This window comes from Miscanthus floridulus, chromosome 4, assembly GCF_019320115.1.
Source record: "Miscanthus floridulus cultivar M001 chromosome 4, ASM1932011v1, whole genome shotgun sequence".
NCBI lineage: Eukaryota > Viridiplantae > Streptophyta > Magnoliopsida > Poales > Poaceae > Miscanthus > Miscanthus floridulus.
The window spans coordinates 119320749-119341299 of record NC_089583.1 but is presented as its reverse complement, the minus strand read 5'-3'; the positions used below and the strand labels follow the sequence as shown (position 1 = coordinate 119341299).

The 20551-nt window shown below is 49.2% G+C and overlaps 1 pseudogene; it reads right to left on the bottom strand.

Annotated features, from left to right (window-relative positions):
• Positions 1–17809: 17809 nt before the first annotated feature.
• LOC136552868 (uncharacterized) lies at positions 17810–19356 on the bottom strand (annotated as a pseudogene).
• Between the last annotated feature and the right edge of the window lie 1195 nt (positions 19357–20551).

Below are 20551 nucleotides of genomic sequence, written 5' to 3'. Positions count from 1 at the left end.
AAAATACTTAGCGTATGGAAGAACAACAGGGAGAGCCTTTGATCACATCTATTGTGCCCACATGCATATTAGTTCAACCTCTCACCAAATCCTATACTCTCTAGTACAACTAGTTAGTAAGTGTGAGAGATTAGACTTATCTACTGTTCTGGAAAGGTGACTCCGAGATGGTGTTGTAACACCGAATCGATTTCCAACTTGTATAGGCACTTAGCTACCTACTGAGGTGGGTAAAAACAAACTTTGGTGAGTTAATCTGAGCAGGGTGAATGGTCGGTGGAGACCAAGGTTTTGGGATTCTTTTCTGAAAAAATTCAGAGCTCATCGAATTGGACGAAATTCAGAAATTTCGGACCAGTATTCACTACAAATTTGAATGGAATTTGAGCAAAATTGAACAAATTTTTCTCAAACTGTCAGACATGGCAGTGGCATGGAAAGGGTGCATGCGGCGCCGTCGTGGAACACGCAGGCCATGGGGAGGGTGGCAACGTCGCGCTGGTGGCAGCAAAAGGTGCGCAGATGGCAGCGATGGCGCGGCAGCGGGCGTCGAGGTGAGGCCATGGCACAGGGGAGGCATCAAGGACCATCCATGGCACGAGCTCAGGCATCGGGAAGCGACCACGGCTCTCGCGGTGGCTGTGGTGAGGAGCGAAGACGTACTGCTGGCGGCGGCTCCCAAGCATCGCACGCTAGCTAGGGATCGTGAGGATGTTTTTTTAGCATCGTATTGATGGATGAAGGTCGGTGAGCTCTTTGTTGGTCTGTAGAGTGGGCTGAAAATTTGAACGGGGCCAAAATATTTTGGCCGGTTTAGTTTTATTTGGGGCTAAGCCGAAATGGACGAGTTTCGTTGAAATTTGGTCCTTTCGGGCAGGATCCCAGAACCTTGGTGAGACGTAGGACCGGTGGTCTGAACTTCGCCCATCAAATTTGAGGCGCAAAGAAAAAAAATCCGCTGACCATGGGTCAATTCGGCCTCCGGTGCATACCCTGCTCATATGCCACACACATGTGGATCCAAACAATAATAAAAAGACTAGAGCGCATTGATGGGATGCTGGCGCTCGGCTTCACAATAGGTTTATGCTCGGCTCACAAGCGCTGCGGTCCCCGTCTCTAGCCGCATCTGCACACCAATCTCAGCCGAGTGCCTCCGCACAAGTCTTCATCCCCATGCTCTCCCATTGCATACACAATGCCACTATAGAACCGCATAGGTGGGCGGTGTGGGCAACATTGCGACATAGAACATCTCTGGACCACTAATGGCCTGCTTGCTGCCATCAATCCCCCATGTCGTCACTTATCGATGAGCAGTTGAGGATGGCGCTCCAACAATGAGCTCACATGAGTGGGGGTTAGACTCTCTCCAACGACAACACCTAAAATACAAGACCCATTTGATCTTTGGGTAGCGTTATATGTAAAGGGTTCAATACTTATTCGGCATCTTCTCCAACAACAGGACCCAAAAGAGAATCATTTCTGCAAATGGATTTCCAAGAGAAAGGATGCTCATATTTAGGTGGTGTCTCTCAGACAATCCAAAATAAATCTCCCGTATAGGTAGTCTGTTGTAGGCTAATTTTGGGTGTCTGTTACCCATTTTGAATTTAGATGTCTATATAGGTCTCTTGTTGAAGACAGTGTGAGAGACATGTGTCTTACACATGTCAGACCTACGCAAATCATTGTATCCACAAACGCTAATAGGACACCCATTTTTTACCACGTGAACAGTACATGAAGTAAACAATGCAAAGAGCACGTGAAGTAAAAAGCGCAAAAGAGCAGTATTTCTAAATAGTGATAAACAGTGTTGTCAACAGAAGCCAAACAGGGCGCTAAACGATGTCAAAAAAATGTTGCACACTAGCTGGAGCGCTGTGGTTGCGGAATTCTTTCCACGTTGAAGATTAGACTAAGACTATGCTTTACTGCCATCATCTATCCACATGACACTTCTTATTATGATACCATATCCAGTTATATTTGCATTCTTTTGAGGATACATTTTAAATGTTCAATTGAATTCTCTCTGGTATGGAGGCAGTAGCAAAATAATAATAAACATTACATGAAAGACCACTGTAGAAAAAAATAAAATTAGAATCGACAAATTCTTCACCACCACATCCATCTCAATCATGATCCATCTATGTTTTATCACATCAACATAGATAACATCACCATAGGCACAGGTGCAAACGAGGACAAACAGAAAGCCAATCAATATTTCGGACCCATATAATCATGCAATGGCTTTTAAAAACTACAATAGTCGTCCATACCCAAGAAAGGACCCATATAATTGCTAAATAATCAGATCTATTGCTAAATAATTAGATCTATCCCGGTGCTAGCATCCATTAATACACAACCCCAAACCTCACAAGCTCTTCATCAGAGCCAGATGTACCACCATAGAGGCTTTTGTTTGGATGTTCATGTATTCATCTCAATCCATGTGCCAACATCAAATCACTCCAATACACATGGATTGAGATGGATATATATGTATCCAAACAAGACCTGAGATGGAGAGAAAGAGGACTGTTATTTTAAAGAACGTCACCATTAGAGCAACTCCAGCAGGAGCACCCAAATCTGATTTGGGTGTTCTCCCTACTTTTGTTGGCCCTCTATTTTGCAATCTCCTCCAGCAGAAGCCCCCAAACCAAAGCCCCCAAATCCTTTTTAACAGACAATGATAATTGGGACCCACTTGTCATCTTCTGTCCTAGCAACTGAGCTATCTCAACGCAATGGGGAAGAAAGAGCGACGGCAGCGAGCTCGCAATGGGGAAGAAAGAGCGACAGCAACGAGCGCCTACGGGCGGAGCACGGCGAGGGGAAGGAGCAGATCGGCCATCTTCCTCAGCGGCTGAAAGCTCTAGTTTGGTTTTGATTAATTGATGAAACCATAAGTGCTAACCTAGTATATCAAAGTGATTATGGGATAGGTAGCACTACTCCAAGTAATGAAGCAATGATGAAGATCATGATGATGGTGATGGCATGGTGATGATCAAATGCTTGAACTTGGAAAAGAAGAAAGAGAAAAACAAAAGGCTCAAGGCAAAGGTATAAATAGTAGGAGCCATTTTGTTTTATGTGATCAAGACACTTAGCGAGTGTGATCATATTTAGGATCGATAGCCGTACTATTAAGAGGGATAAAACTCGTATCGAAATACGATTATCAAAGTACCACTAGATGCTCTAACTCATTGCATATGCATTTAGGATCTAGTAGAGTGCTAACACCCTTGAAAATTTTTGTGAAAATATGCTAACACATGTGCACAAGGTGACACATTTGGTGGTTGGCACATTGGAGCAAGGGTTAGGAACTTCACGGGCGGAGTGTCCGCCTGTAGAGTGCGAACAGTTTGACGGTGCCATCGACGCCCTAGACAGAAAAGACGGAGGTCACTGTAAGTGACCGAACGCTGGTTTCGGTTGGACCGGCGCGTCCGGTCAGGTGAAGCATGAAGACACTGGTGTCGGTCTCTGACCGGACGCTGGGTCACTTAGTGATCGGATGTTGGAAGGTTGCTTCCGGTCCTGCTGACGTGGCAGCGCACAGGGGAGTTGCCATGTGACTGGACGCTGGGTGTGTCCAGTCGAGCATGATCGGACACGTCCGGTCATGAAAAGTCATCTCTGGATGCTTACTGGAAACGACCAGACGCTGGGGTTCAGCGTCCGGTCACTTTGAGTTGCTGCGTCCGGTCATCACTTGACCGTTGAGATCGGGCGATCAACAATTAAAGAGAGGGGACACATGGTACACATCGCGTGACCAGACGCTGAGGTCTAGCGTCCGATCGATTTGACCGAAGCATCCGGTCACCCCGTGTTGTGCCCAGTGAAGGGGTACAACGGCTCTATTTTGTGGGGGCTCCTATTTAAGCCCCATGGTCGGCTCTAGCTCACTCGCTTGGCCATTTGCATTGACATAGCAACCTTGTGAGCTTAGCAAAAGTCCTCCCACTCATCTTCATCATTGATCCATCATCATTGTGAGATTAGAAGAGAATCCAAGTGCATTGCTTGAGTGATTGCATCTAGAGGCACTTGGTATTTGTGTTTCGCTGTGGAATTCACTTGTTTCTCTTGGTGGTTGCCACCACCTAGACGGCTTGGAGCAGCGGAGGAGGATTGGCATGAGTTGGTGATTGTTCATGGCCATCTCTGGTGATTGTGAGGGGATTTGTACCTTCCCCGACAGAGTGCCGAAAGGTAACTCTAGTGGATTGCTTGTGTCATTGAGTTACCTCACTTGTGGGTAGGTTCTTGCGGTGTCCAATTGTGTGAACGAGGTTCGTGCAACACCTCTTAGCCACCGAACCACCAAATGTTGGTCGACACAACGGGGACGTAGCGTGTTGGTAAGCACGTGAACCTCGGGAGAAAATTGGTTGTCTCTTGCCCTTTGGTATTCTCCCGATGATTGATAAAGTATTCATCTTGTTATTGGTTCACTCCTCTATGCGGCGGTATAATCACCTCACTTAGTCATTTACATTTCTGCAAACTAGCTATAATAAGCTCTTTAGTGTAGCTAGAATTGAGAGCTTGCTTTGTGGATTAAGTTCATCTAGTGGAGCTCTTTAGTGTAGCAATTGTGAGAGCTCTTAGTGAGTAGTGACCTTGTAAATTGTGTGCCTAGTGATCATAACAACTAAAATTATTGGATAGGTGGCTTGCAACCCTTGTAGAGCTAGAGCAAGTTTGTATTTCGCTATTTGTTATACTAATCAAATTGCTCTAGCTGGTTTGTAGATTTTTAAATAGGCTATTCACCCCCCTCTAGCCATATTAGGACCTTTCAGCGGCAGGGAGGGGAAGGAGCCAGCCCTGCAGCAGATCCAAATAGGCGGGAGGAGAAGGGGAACACCATCGCGCGTGTCGCTGGTCGTAGGGAAGGGGAGGGAACGCCATCACGTGTCGTAGGGAGGGAAGGGGAGGGAGCACCGTCGTGGGAAGGGGAGGCAGCGCGCGCGGCAGAGCAACGGCCCACGTGATGGATGGTGGAGCAGCGCATGCAGAAGGAAGCAAGGAGTAGCGCCCGTGCGGATGGGGGCCGAGTTGTTGGGCCAACAGGAATTGGGTCGAGGGGGAGATTTGGGTGCCCACCCCAAATTGGGGGCTCTAGTAGTGTAACACCCTGGTGTGATGATCCATTTTAGCGCCGCGATTTAGGCCTCAGTAAAACTTTCAAAACAAGTTTCTCGAAATTTTGATTTAAAATATACGAGAAACGTAAGCGAAGCTTGCGTAAATTAGTAAACCGTGTAAAAGTTACGATGGATGAATGTGCTCCAATGCAAAGTGCTATTACGACTATTTATATATAAGAGTGCCTAAATCAGAAGCACGTGGTCCTGTTTCTGAGTCAACTCGTGTCAATTTCGCCGCGCTGTCTCTGCACTGATGGAGTTGGTCGAACCTTCACGTTGTTTGCTTGCTCTATCTCTGATCGTTCGTGCCTGTCGCTGGCTGTCTATGTGTTTAGCTCCCGATGTGTTCGTAGTGCTGGTGTGTAGACGACGTGCACGATCCGCATACTGCTATCTACCATGTCCTCGTCAGGTCCTTTCGCATTCCATGTGCATGCAGGCGAGCAGCTGACGACCATGCTACGATGTCCTCCCACTGTCCCCCAGTCACGTCTATGAAATTGGGGCGAGCCAGCGAGCAGTCTCCATCGCTTTTCCTTTTCTTGTCTGCTTGCCTCGCTGGCCCCGTCTGCATCTATCTCTATGAATTTTGCATGCCGAGCACCAGCTTTGGCTGCGTCTGGAGTCGTCGTTTTCTCTGGCGCTCTTTCTCCCTCCCTTTTTCTTCTCTGCTGTGCCGAGGAGGGAGCGCCCCAGCCAGAAACTCCACTACCCCATAGTTCTGATTTTACTGAGCGCTACTTTTTCCCCACCCCCTCTCCTCTTTCTCTCCGTGGTGAAATCCGTGCGTAGGCCACGAGCGCTGCTCCTCCTTCCCGTGCGTCGGTTTGCTCTCCTGGGCGCCCAATGTCGCCCAAGCGCTGAGACCCGCGGAGCTCCTCAACTGCGTCCCTGCCTCACTTGCCCCCACTCAGGTTTGGCCGCTTTGAGTTCAAGTGCATCGCGCCATTGTCCATTTCTGATTCGCCGACCAGACCACATGCCGTGGTCGATGTCAATTGGACTGCTCTGCCTTTACTTGACGAGCTCGCTCGGGTCTTCTCGTCCTTTTTCTCTGTGCCTCTCTTCTCTGCCATCTCCACCTCTATTTTTGCTCGCTTTTCCGAGATGAGCCGAGCGCTTGCTCCGCACCACCTCTCTCCGCTCTCTCTTTCACTCCGGCTGCCAACCGCCTGTGCCGACGTCGTTGTGGCTCGCTGCCGTTGCTGCTGCCTCGCGTGTTCGTGCCCTCTCTTTATCTTCTGCGCCCTGCAGCGCCGCCGTGGTCACACCATCCATCACTCGGTCCGTTGTGGGCAAGCACGAACCCCATGGTCTCATGTCATTCTTGTAGTCTCGCAGCGTTGGGCCATGACCACCACCACCCGCCAGGGCTGCGCCTCCGCGCTGTGCCTCGCGTCGTCCGGTGTCGGACCCTCCTCGCATGAGCACACGCATGCCGCAGCACACCATGGCTGCGACCCACGCGTAGCTCTGCTCCCCGAATCTCTCGGCCGCACCATCCTCTCCGACCGAGCACGCGTCGTCCCGGCCCGCGCCTTCTTCCTCGAGTGCGTGCGCCACCGCTGTGGATCGTCATGCCTGGAGGGCCATGCCGCCATGCGCCGAGGCTACTGTCGCTGCGTCCCTTGCCCACCGTCGTCAGTCATCTCCGCATGAGCGCGCGCGAGCCCACGGCCGTTCCGAACCACCGCATCCTCCGTGCCCACGCGCCCGAGCCTCCTACACCACCGCACCGCGCGTTGTCCTACCGCCCTCGCCTGGCTGGCATTACCGCGGTCGGCGTGCCCGCCTCCTTAGCTCTCGCGGGCAGGCTGCCTGGGGTCCGCTCGAGCCTTGCTGCGGCCTGGCGTGGTCGCGTAGGCTCCTCAGGCAGCTCGCCAGTGGGTGGTTCGCCGTCGTCGTGTCTTCCCCGGCCCCAATGCGCCATTGCCGCCGCCGCCGGTCAATGCCCTGTGCCGTGCTCTGCTTTGTGGAGGTAAGAATCCAAGATGGAAATTTATGTAGGGTCCGTACTGCAAATACGTGACTTGTTTGAATAGTGCTTGTGGACCTCAGCGCGATTAGGGAAAGCGCAAGGGGCCATTTCACAAAATTTCTATCGCCATGTCTGCTGGGCCGCTCGTGCGCCGTGCCCCGCCAGTGTGGCTGTGGGTGCAGGGGTCCCTTGGCCACCACGTGGGCCATGCTGGCCGAAGCCGGCCCGAGTGCCCATCTCGTTTCTAAGTTTTTGTTTAAATGGCTGGAACTTGTAAAGTCAATCTAAAATGGTATAGGAATCTAAAAAGGATAAAACCAGTTTTGTTAGTCTCCTAAAATCATGATCTACCTGTTAATATAGTTGGTTCACTTAGTTGGATAATATTCGTGGAAACTATATAATTAATTTACGGTACTTGATATTATAAAATATAAACCTGTAGGAATTTTCATGATAAATTGGTAATATTGTTGAATCGGAAATTTCTATAGTAGGTTCCTAGCAATATTAGGTACTCACTGTAAATTTTGTAGCTCTAGAATAATTAGTTGCTACATAGGTAATGACGCCTTATTCCGAATAAAGGTTAAATCGATAGAATGAAATAACAAAATCACTTTGAATTATATAACTAAAACAATTATTGAGAAATAACGTCTTATTCGGCGACATGGATACGTAGACCAACGTTAGAGTTACCTCGTTAGCTTGTGAGGCATGATCGGATTTTGAAGCATTTTGGCTGTCGTCGATTATTTACATCTTTGCATTTCATTGCATGCATATCATATATGTACAATGATGGATCAACGGATCGATCGAAGGATGATTGGGAATCCGAAGATGGTGTAATGGTATTCTCTCCAGGAGGTGATGCAATGGGCTTTCTATCCAGATGACCTGAAGATGCAGATACTAACTTTTGGTTATATATATATATATATATATATATATATATATATATATATATATATATATATATATATATATATATATATATATATATATATCTTTATCCTATGAGTCTTACTAGTATGACAGGATCGTGTAGATTGCTATGCTACAGGATTCTGGTAGAAGTCAAGTGATTGTCTGTCACTCGCGAGATATAGGAAATATGTTACTATATGATTATCACCTGGAATATATAAAATGGTGGAAAGGAAAATAGTGACCGAGCAGGGATATGGTTTGGGTATTGGTGGGTGTAAGAAGTTGTGTCGCCACGGAGGCGGGTCATAGCTTGGTTACACCGTTTTTTCCTGTCTGGTCGGTTAAGGACCGATCGTTGCATATGACTCTAGGCAGGTCACAGACTTATTATCCTAAGCACATACTTGTGTATGGGCGCTTGGAAGACTTGTTGCTCTCTTGTCACGAATCCAGCTCTTTTTGGACCAACTGTCAGGGTTTTATTTTGGTGGAGGAGGTCCTTGCACCGCACTGAGTCCAGGACTCAGGGGCGGGGCTTGGAGTCCCAGTTTGGACGGGGACCTAGACACTCGGGACAGGAGAGTGATGGGTTGGTCCTGCTTGTGCCTGGGGTTCAAGCAGGGCATGTGTTTTTGGGGTACCCAGCTAGGGGCATTGATTCACGAATCGTCGGGCTATCCGGTACGGCTTGTCTACGGTTTAGCATCATAGTAAGAACTGAAAGATGAAAGATGGAAGATGGACAAAAGAAATCTGATTGCTTACCACCTGCTTGAAAGTAGCCCATGTGCTTACATAGAATGGTTAGTTAATGAACCAATGCAGCTATTAATGAAAATCGAATATAAGGATGCACGCTTAGTAATGCTTCCTGCAAATGCAACCTACAAGCCAGATAGCCTTGCATATCCTTAGAGTCTTTTCTTTTCTCCTGTCGGGTAAGTCTTGCTAAGTACAATTGAGTACTCAGGGTTTTATTTCCCCCTGTTGCAGGTAACAGGTGGAGGCTTGAGCTGACCTTTGTGTGTGGATTCCTCCTGGTGGGCTCAGAGAGGATTTCCTTTACACTACGATCCTAGTTGTTATTTATAACTCTCACCAACTACTTTTATAAATAAAAGTTTCATAACCTGTTGTCGTAGTCTATATATCAATACTTCATCATGTCATTAATAGATGTTTATTTCTGCTGTAACTCTGTTCACATGTTTCTATTCCGCTGTTCAATTAAATTGTTTATAACTCTGATAATATGATTTTATTCCATTGTTATATTAATAAATCTTATACTCTAATGATGTATTAAAACTGATGTAAGAAATGGTTCAGAATGATGTAAGCTTTATTCTCTTATTTGTGATGCTGACGGCAAAAATGTGGATATTCGGGTTCTCCCCTGGGGTGAGTCCGACAGAATTAAGTAATTTAGTGTTCTCCCTTGAGTTCTTAGTGTCTAATGGAAGACAAGCACTCCTGTGAGGCATTAGATTAGGCGGTTCTGCCACAGGTGGTATCAGAGCATAAATGAGGAAATAAAGCTTCGAAAACTTTTCTAAGCTAAAAATTGGACAACCCATTGTTGCAAAAAGTTAGGACGTTTATATGCGAAGTTATATATGTAGCCCTATTACTATGGTTATGTATCTAGGATAGATGACACTCTGCTGACTTAGATAGGCTTAATCAAGTTTCTATAGGTATACTGACTCGAGCATAGTTCGATAGTATTGACTAGTTACAGGGAGAGAACGATGTGCCAAAAATCTTAGAACGGTTGCCCTATATGTTGGCAATAGTGGAAGAACGTATAGGATGTGCATTCATGCATATTCCGTTGGTGCATTGTAGCGCTCGTATTGCTGATAGACACACCATCCATAGGTGTCACGCGTGTCGTATTGTGCACGACTAACTCGTTCCTGTTCTAGAGTTAGGTCTGCACTGTGGCTTCGTGTTTCGCGTTCGCCCATAGTTTACGCCGGTCGTGACCCACGTCTCCCCATACCCCTTTTTGCGCTCTTGTCGGACCCTTGCCCTGCAGTCGTACTAGTCAGTAATGGCATCGCACGTCGCTCACCTCCAACGCGTGGAATTTGGTTGATCCGCCGTAGTGATCTCACGCGGGAACCCTGGTGAACCACGCCAGGACCACTGAATGCTCCGCCTTTATAAGTAGAGCCTGGCTTAGCTGTTGGTACCACCACTCAGAGCACTTTAGCTCGCTTAGCTTTTCCTTTGAGCCAGCTTTTCGCTCAGCCTTCCTTGCAACCACCGCCAAAGATGGCAGGAGCCTAGGTTAGTACCTACTGCATGAACGTTGAGGGTTTTCCCATAATCCTGCATGCCACCCTACAAAAGCTCAGAGTCAATGATCGCCCCGAGTATGAGGGCCATGAGTATGAGGAGCATGGCACCGAGTGGTGTGAGGTTACCATCTATATAGGGAAGAGTGAAGAGTTCCCCGACCTCACCGAAGCCTGGAGTGTGACCGTAACCGAGTTTCGCTTCATCGACACCTACCAGGTTGTGGCCCGCAAAGCCTTGCGGTACCTCTACCAAATCTATGAGGAGCCCATCACCCATACCCCCATGCGGTTCTTTCCTCCTTTGGACAAGAATCGGTGGGCATGGAGGGCCCGCATGGAGGCTTTGCAAGGATGAGATGTGCAAGAGGATAGTCCCACCGTGGTGCACTTGACCACGTACTTGCTCGCTCTAGATGAGCAGTATGACCGTCAAGCCTTGGAGCTGAGGGCGTGCCGAGGAAGCTAAGGTCTTCAACCGGATGCTCTAGGTGCAGCTGCTGAGAGCCGAGAGGCTGCCATGGAGGAAGCTCTAAAGGTGGCTAAAGATTGGCATGTTCATCAGCTGCGGGTGGCCTATCTTGTCACCAGGGCCGAGTGGAGGACGTTGGCTGCTGAAAGGCAGGATGCCCTGATTTTGGAAGGGACCCCTATCCATCCACCAGAAAGAAGAAGAACAAGTGTTGCAGCACCGCCAGCACCTCCGCTCTCAGAAGTGTTAGAAGAAGAACCCTTGGTTCCTCTTGCTCAGCCGTTGCCCCACGAGGATGTAGACTAGTTGCCTTGGGATGTTGTACCCATAGTAGTAGTATTTTTTATTGCTGTCCCCCTGTATTGTACTCTTGTTGTTGTTGTCGTCCGTAGTTGTTGAGCTCGTTTGACCGTAGGTGAATGCTGTGTCATGAATGGGAGCCTGAATGCCTATATGATGTACCCGTATAGGACCGTTAGAACCTACATTTTATCTAGTTCACTGTGTTTATTACGTTCATCTACTTTAAAGTTTTGTTAGACGTGCTCCAAGTTTTCAAGGGTGATGTTAAGTGAGTTACAAGAGAAGTTGCCATTCAGATGCCAAGCAGATCAGTCGTGATTGGATGTTATTGGACACTGTATCGACTAACTGTGGATGCCCTAGCAGAACACTTGAATTTCTTTAAAAACAAATCCATCATTGGATTTGAATTACTTGTCCCTTGTTGTGGAGGGAAACCTTTGTTGTTGAATTTTTCCCTTGCGATACCCCCTTACTCTGTGTTCTATGACCCCACTGCCTTCATGGCATGTAAGTTGGTAGTAGTTGTCTGGTTAATAGCTTACGGTGTCGCGACAAAACCGAGGGCTCCCTATGGAACAGCTGCCACATGGTGATGCTGCTTGGCACGCGCTGGTATCGAGGTTGTTGACCAAGTACCTTGCCGAGTTACACTGCCGTACCATTTGTTTTAAAAATTTTCTCCTTGGGAATGTTTAGGTGTTCAAACGGGAAATCCACAATGGGTTGATGCCGAGGTGTTCTCTCTAGTAACCAAGAGGAGATGGTTTTGGAGGAAGAAAGTATGACATAGTCCCAGTCCACTTGAAAGACGGATGTGGTCGAGTAAAGGAAAGAAAAAGAAGAGTAGTAAGGAAGGTTAACAGTGGATAGCCGGGAGTAATAGAAAAGTCAGAGTGGACGTCATGTCCCAACGCTGTTTTTAGTTGACCGTGCTTCACATGCTGGGTCATTTCGCTGCGTGCCCTACGAACGTTGTCTGTATCGGGTCTTTAGCTCCCCGTTTTCGTGTGGCTACGGCATCGTGCAGTGCTCACCATCTTTATGCACTGTGCGCTTCTCCTTTCCCTAGCATCTGGTCGGCTCTCGACTCTCATGCCTCGTCCCCGTACCAGACCCCCCATTTTCCCCTTCCCTTTCTTTCTTCTTTTGGTGACACGACCGCCCGCACGCCTGCCTCATCGAGCGGACCTTCTCTACTCTCCTTTATTTCCCCCTCCACCACTCGTGCAGGAAGCACACCATGTTTCCGACCTTATCTCCATAGCATGCACCGTCTATGTATCCCATCCCCACCGCATCCGCCTCCGGTGTGATGCTTCCCACCTCCATTCGCCTATATACGATACCCTTAGTCCTTGCTCTTCTTCTTCATCCCCATTCCTCTCACTTTCACAGCAGAACTATGAAATCTAGGCGATGTTGGGAAGCTAGGTTCGTCTGTCTGAGTGATGGTGTGATCTGAGGAGAAGAAAGGATCTGATTCGTTGAAGAAGTTCAAGTTCCCTTGGTTAGTTGGCCTTAGGATTCACGATGTTTTACTTCTTAGTCGACTGTTTCTGGATTTGTTGGTGCTACACCATGATTTGGATAATCATTATCTTGTTGTTTCTCCATTGTCCTCGTCTATCTCGACTTCTGGATTAGATCTCGGTTGTACCAAGTTGCTCTTAACCATGTATCCCTAGATCCCCGTGTGGTTTAGTATTCGAAGTCGTGTAATCTTTCGTGTAATCCCTAATCTACGGAATGTAGTCATGTTTCCCCTTTTCTGCTTCCAGTTTCAAATCTCGGGACGAGATTCTTTTTAAGGGGGTTGGTTGTAACACCCTGGTGTTATGATCCATTTTAGCGCCGCGATTTAGGCCTCAGTAAAACTTTCAAAACAAGTTTCTCGAAATTTTGATTTAAAATATACGGGAAACGATAAGCGAAGCTTGCGTAAATTAGTAAACCGTGTAAAAGTTACGACGGATGAACGTGCTCCAATGCAAAGTGCTATTACAACTATTTATATATAAGAGTGCCTGAATCAGAAGCACGTGGTCCTGTTTCTGAGTCAACTCGTGTCAATTTCACCGTGTTGTCTCTGCACTAACGGAGTTGGCCGAACCTTCACGTTGTTTGCTTGCTCTGTCTCTGATCGTCCTTGCCTGTCGCTAGCTGTCTATGTGTTCAGCTCCTGACGTGTTCGTAGTGCCGGTGTGTAGATGATGTGCACGATCCGCATACTGCTGTCTGCCCTGTCCTCGTTAGGTCCTTTTGCGTTCCGTGTGCATGCAGGCGAGCAGCTGACGACCACGCTATGATGTCCTCCCACTGTCCCCCAGTCACGTCTATGAAATTAGGGTGAGCCAGCGAGCAGTCTCCATCGCTTTTCCTTTTCTTGTCTCCTTGCCTCGCTGGCCCTGTCTGCATCTGTCTCTACGAATTTTGCATGCCGAGCACCAGCTTTGGCTGCGTCTGGCGTCGTTGTTTTCTCCGGCGCTCTTTCTCTCTCCCTTTTTCTTCTCTACTATGTCGAGGAGGGAGCACCCCAGCCAGAAACTCCACTGCCCCATAGTTCTGATTTTGTCGAGCGCTGCTTTTTCCCCACCCCCTCTCCTCTTTCTCTCTGTGGTGAAATCCGTGCGTAGGCCACGAGCGCTGCTCCTCCTCCCCGTGCGCTGGTTCGCTCTCCGACGCCTGGGTGCATGCGCGTGCCCGCAGCACCGGCTTAGGCCACGCCTCGTCGTTTCCCCTCCCGGGCGCCCGATGTCACCCAAGCGCCGAGCCCCGCGGAGCTCCTCAACCGCGTCCCTACCTCACTTGCCCCCACTCGGGTTTGGCCGCTTCGAGTTCAAGTGCATCATGCCATTGTCCATTTCTGATTTGCCGACCGGACCACGTGCCATGGTCGATGTCAATCGAACTGCTCTGCCTTTACTTGACGAGCTCGCTCGGGTCTTCTCGTCCTTTTTCTCTGTGCCGCTCTTCTCTGCCATCTCCGCCTCTATTTTTGCTCGCTTTTTCGAGATGAGCCGAGCGCTTGCTCCGCACCGCCTCTCTCCACTCTATCTTTCACTCGGTAGCCAACCGCTTGCGCCGACGTCGTTGTGGCTCACTGTCGTCACTACTGCCTCACGTGTTCGTGCCCTCTCTTTATCTTTTGCGCCCTGCAGCGTCGCCGTGGTCACACCATCCATCGCTCGGTCCATTGTGGGCAAGCGTGAACCCTGCGGTCTCATGTCATTGTTGTAGTCCTACAGCGTTGGGCCATGACCGCCACCACCCGCTAGGGCTACGCCTCCATGCCGTGCCTCGCGCCGTTCAGTGTCGGACCCTCCTCGTGCAAGCACACGCATGCCGCAGCACGCCATGGCCGCGACCCACGCGCAGCTCTGCTCCCCAAATCTCTCGGCCACGCCGTCCTCTCCGGACGAGCACGCGTCGTCCTGGCCCGCGCCTTCTTCCTCGAGTGCGCGCGCCACCGCTACGGATCGCCGGGCCTGGAGGGCCATGCCGCCGTGCGCCGAGGCTGCTGTCGCTGCGTCCCTCGCCTGCCATCGTCGGTCATCTCCGCGTGAGCGCGCGCGAGCCCACGACCGTTCTGAACCGCCGCATCCTCTGTGGCCGCACGCCCGAGCCTCCTGCACCACCGCATCGCGCGTCGTCCTACCGCCGTCGCCTGGCTGGTGTTACCACGGTCGGCGTGCCTGCCTCCTCAGCTCTCGCGGGCAAGCTGCCTAGGGTCCGCTCGAGCCTTGCCACGGCCTGGCATGGTCGCGCAGGCTCCCCAGGCAGCTCGCCGGTGGATGGTTCGCCGTCGTCGTGTCTTCCCTGACCCCAATGCGCCATTGACGCCGCCGCCAGTCGATGCCCTGTGCCGTGCTCTGCTTTGTGGAGGTAGAAGAGGGTAAGAATCCAAGACGGAAATTTATGTAGGGTCCTTACTGCAAATACGTGACTTGTTTGAATAGTGCTCGTGGACCTCAGCACGATTAGGGAAAGCGCAAGGGGCCATTTCACAAAATTTATGTCGCCATGTCTGCTGGGCCGCTCGCGCGCCGCGCCTCGCCAGTGTGGGCTGCGGGTGCAGGGGTCCCTTGGCCACCGTGTGGGCCGTGCTGGCCGAGGCCGGCCCGAGTGCCCATCTTGTTTCTAAGTTTTTGTTTAAATGGCTGGAACTTGTAAAGTCAATCTAAAATGGTATAGGAATCCAAAAAGGGTGAAACTAGTTTTGTTAGTCTCCTAAAATCATGATCTACCTGTTAGTATAGTTGGATAATATTCGTGGAAACTATATAATTAATTTACGGTACTTAATATTGTAAAATATAAACCTGTAGGAATTTTCATGATAAATTGGTAATATTGTTGAATCGGAAATTTCTACAGTAGGTTCCTAGCAATATTAGGTACTCACTGTAAATTTTGCAGCTCCAGAATAATTAGTTGCTACATAGGTAATGACGCCTTATTCTGAATAAAGGTTAAATCGATAGAATGAAATAACGAAATCACTTTGAATTATATAACTAAAACAATTATTGGGAAATTACGTCTTATTCGGCGACATGGATACGTAGACCAACGTTAGAGTTACCTCGTTAGCTTGTGAGGCATGATTGGATTTCGAAGCATTTTGGCTGTCGTCGATTATTTACATCTTTGCATTTCATCGCATGCATATCATATAGGTACAATGATGGATCAACGGATCGATCGAAGGATGATTGGGAATCCGAAGATGGTGTAATGGTATTCTCTCTAGGAGGTGATGCAATGGGCTTTCTATCCAGATGATCTGAAGATGCAGATACTAACTTTTGGTTATATTTTACCCAGGCAAGCCCCGGTGCATAACCCCTACTTTTCTGCAGTTTAAATTATATTTGTGTATTAAGTTTTAAGGAGTTGAATGAAACCCACTTGCATATATATATCTTTATCCTATGAGTCTTACTAGTATGATAGGATCGTGTAGATTGCTATGCTACAGGATTCCGATAGAAGTCGAGTGATTGCCTGTCACTAGCGAGATATAGGAAATATGTTACTATATGATTATCACCTGGAATATATAAAATGGTGGAAAGGAAAATGGTGACCGGGCAGGGATATGGTTTGGGTATTGGTGGGTGTAAGAAGTTGTGTCGCTACGGAGACGGGTCATAGCTTGGTTACACCGTTTTTCCCTGTCTGGTCGGTTAAGGACCGATCGTTGCATATGACTCTAGGTAGGTCATAGACTTATTATCCCGAGCACATACTTGTGTATGGGCGCTTGAAAGACTTGTTGCTCTCTTATCGCGGATCCGGCTCTTTTCGGACCGACTGTTAGGGTTTTATTTTGGTGGAGGAGGTCCTTGCACCACACTGAGTCTGGGACTCAAGGGCGGGGGCTTGGAGTCCCAGTTTGGACGGGGACCTGGACACCTGGGACAGGAGAATGATGGGTTGGTCCTGCTTGTGCCTGGGGTACAAGCGGGGCGTGTGTTTTCTGGGTACCCAGGTAGGGGTATTGATTCGCGAATCACCGAGCTATCCGGTACGGCTTGTCTATGGTTTAGCATCGTAGTAAGAACTGAAAGATGAAAGATAGAAGATGGACAAAATAAATCTGATTGCTTACCACCTGCTTGAAAGTAGCACATGTGCTTATATAGAATGATTAGTTAATGAACCAATGCGGCTATTAATGAAAATCAAATATAAGGATGCACGCTTAGTAATGCTTCCTGCAAATACAACCCTCAAGCCAGATAGCCTTGCATATCCTTAGAGTCTTTTCTTTTCTTCTGTCGAGTAAGTCTTGCTGAGTACAATTGAGTACTCGGGGTTTTATTTCCCCCTGTTGCAGGTAACAGGTGGAGGCTTGAGCTGACCTTTGTGTGTGGATTCATCCTGGTGGGCTCAGAGAGGATTTCCTTTACGCTGCGATCGTAGTTGTTATTTATAACTCTCACCAACTACTTTTATAAACGAAAGTTTCATAACATGTTGTCGTAGTCTATATATCAATACTTCATCATATCATTAATAGATGTTTATTTCTGTTGTAACTCTGTTCACATGTTTCTATTCCGCTGTTCAATTAAATTGTTTATAACTCTGATAATATGATTTTATTCCGTTGTTATATTAATAAATCTTATACTCTGATGATGTATTAAAACTGATGTAAGAAATGGTTCAGAATGATGTAAACTTTATTCTCTCATTTGTGATCCTGACGGCAAAAATGTGGATTTTCGGGTTCTTCCTTGGGGTGTGTCCGACGGAACCGAGTAATTTAGTGTTCTCTCTTGAGTGCTTAGTGTCTAATGAAAGACAAGCACTCCTGTGAGGCATTAGATTAGGCGGTTCTGCCATAAGTAGGGGCCCTGCTGGAGCTGTGTGTTTTATCTGGGCACCCATATTTAGCTATTGGGGCTCAAGTAGGGGCTTTGCTGGAGTCGCTCTCAGTTCTCATCAGATAAAGACACTATGGACACAAAACCCATAACCAATTGCATACCCATTGAAAAAACCACATAAGGCAAATGGGTTAGACATTAACACCAGAAGATCCCAAATCACCACCTCATTACAAATATCAGGAAAGACATTAACAACGTCTGATGTACTAGTTGGATGGATCCTTGCACCCTCACTTGGGCAAACCGAGTACAATGTAAAATAGCAACTAATTGAATGAATTAAAACTATAGAAATGAAACACTGCATTTTTTTTTTGCCAATGCAAATCAACACACCTGCCAATTCAAGCAGTTGACACATTGGAATTGAAACGCGGGCAAAGTGACGAATTAATCAAAAGATATAACAGCACTATTGAAGGTTGGCACCCAAGACGAAAGATCCATCTTGTAGGGACAATACACTTCTGCGTATAACAACCGATCCAAGGAGAAGCAGCTGAGGATCTTCTTGGTGTGGAGATCCAGCCACAGCAAACAGCAGCCATCAATACGAAGGAGCAGGGCGCCACTCTTCTCTCCAAACAACTCTAGCCGAGGAACACACTTGTCCCTCATGAACCGCAGCATCGTCTCGTTCTCTATCACCACCTGCGGCCGCGGCTTCCACATCTTGGTGTGCTTCGACTGCTCCCAGGCGGAGATCCTGTCGGCGTCGGCGACGAGCACGACGGGTTCCCGCCCGCCGTAGCCGTCGCCAACAGGTACTGATGTCTCTCGTCGTACGGATGGTAGTGGTACTGATGTCTCTGGTCGTACCGATGGTTGTTCTTGCCGTCACGTTCACCCGCGCCGCTTTCACGTGGAGCATGAGCATGTAGCTCCCGCTGTCGGTCAGGCATAGCCAGTGCACGACGTCGCCGACGACCAGGGGCCTGCGTTGTAGCGGCGACGGCGAGCTGTCGCTTCCGTGCAAGTTTGGAGTCGGGATCTCCGTGCACGGGGACCATGCGCCGTGATCCGACGAGAAGGCCTGAACCAGCAGGCGACGGTGAGAACGGTACTTCTCTGACAGCACTAGCTTCGCCTTGAGCACTTGGAAAGGCCGGCCGTCGGCGGCGTCAGCACCGGCACCGGCACCCTCGCCGTCGCTGTCGTCGACGAGGAGCACTTACTCCACGTCCGTACTCCGGCCAGCGTCCGGGTCGTCCTCCGGGAACGCCGGTTCCGGCGGGAGGACCAGGCGGCGACGGGTGGCCGGGTTCCACACGAACAGCTGCAACTGATACTGATACGGGTTAGTCTGAGTCGTCGTTGTGTCGTGAACGAGGAAGAGGCCGCGGCGCGAGTCCATGGGCACGATGTTGCTCAACGTCTCGGCCTCAGCGCCGGAGGCGAAGGTGGTGGCGACGGCGTCCACCAGGTACACGTCGGTCTTCGACTTCGACATGACGGCGCCTCTGGTGTAGGTCGTGATCCGCGTCATGTGGCCACGCAGGAGGGGGAGGACGAACCGCTCCGTGTCGCGGAGGCGGAGGCGGCCGCGGAGGTCTGGGTCCTCGGCAATGCGGCGGCGCGCGTCCCTGCACGTGGCCGCGCACCGCACCAGGGTGGCCGGGTCGGAGCGCGACGCGATCTCCGCGATGATGATATCGAGCGGGAGCCACGCCGCTTTCTGGCGGTGTCCCCGCCGCCCTCCTCCGCTTGGCTGCTGTGCACGCGGCGACACGGGGACGACGACATCGTCGTCGCCGCCGCTGCCGCCCGCCATGGTTTCGAGTGGATGGGTTTTGCCTGCGTGCCACTACGATCCTGGTTTTGCGCGCAAATATACAGGAGTACTCCGTAATAACAAAGCGATGACGCGACGCGCAAGTTGGGCCTGCCGGGCCTAGCTGATTAGTTTGTTTAATTTGGGCCGCGGTTACCTTGAGGCCAGCCTAATCGTATACCTGGGGACCGAAATCACCATGGACGATGGATTCGACTACCATGTCAACATATGTAGTTCGAAAATTTTAGTTTAAAAATTTTAAAATCTAAGAATTTAAATGGAACTCTATATAATTTGAAATCAAAATCACTCAACTATAAGTTGTAGGTCTTATTAAGTTCTGAAATTTTGACATAAACTTCATTTTCATTCGGCTTTATACGCAAAAGTTTTTTTTTACGGAAATGCTTGTATTAGGCCGTCCGTCCGCTCGGGACGCCCTGCTGGCAAGCCAGGAGTCCCAGAAGGATATCCTATGTGTACATATCCACTCACCTCCCGCCACCGTAGTTTTCTAAAAAAAAAGGAAAAACTCACTGTAGCGCCACGAGCCTGCGACTGCGCTCCGCCGCGCATCCCGCCCGCCATCTCCACTGTGCTTTCCTCTCCACTGTGCGCTCCCGCTTGCCTTCCTCTCCATCGTGCCTCCGGCCAGCCTTCTCCACCGAAGCGACCTGCTACGGCCTTCTCCACCGGACCTATCGTGGTCTTCTCCACTGGAGCGACGAGCTCCGCGCCACCGAGACGCTGCTGCAGGACGGCGTGGCGCACGACTGCCCTCTCCCAGTCGCGCAGCCGTTGCCTCTCCGCCATGTCATGGAGCCACCGCCGCTGGCCCGCTACCTACAAGCACTGTCGGGCCGCTGCCTCCGGCACGCCGACGAGCCTCCATTCTCCCAAGCAGCAAGGAGATGTTGCGCTGAAAGCACATGTTGCAAGTATATGTTTCAAGTGTTTTAGATGTTTAGAGGTATGTTGCAAGTGTTTCATACGAATGTTGCAAAAGTAGATTGGGAATGCTGCATATGTTGCAATGGTTGTACATGTATGTGGCAAATGTTTGTTCCCAATGTTTCATCTGTGTTTTCAGATGTATGTTGCAAGTGTGTTTATCTAGATGTTGCATGTGTTTCACACATATGTTGTAAGTGTTTTTATCTGGATATTGCGTATGTTTGCAATGGTTTTCAAACGT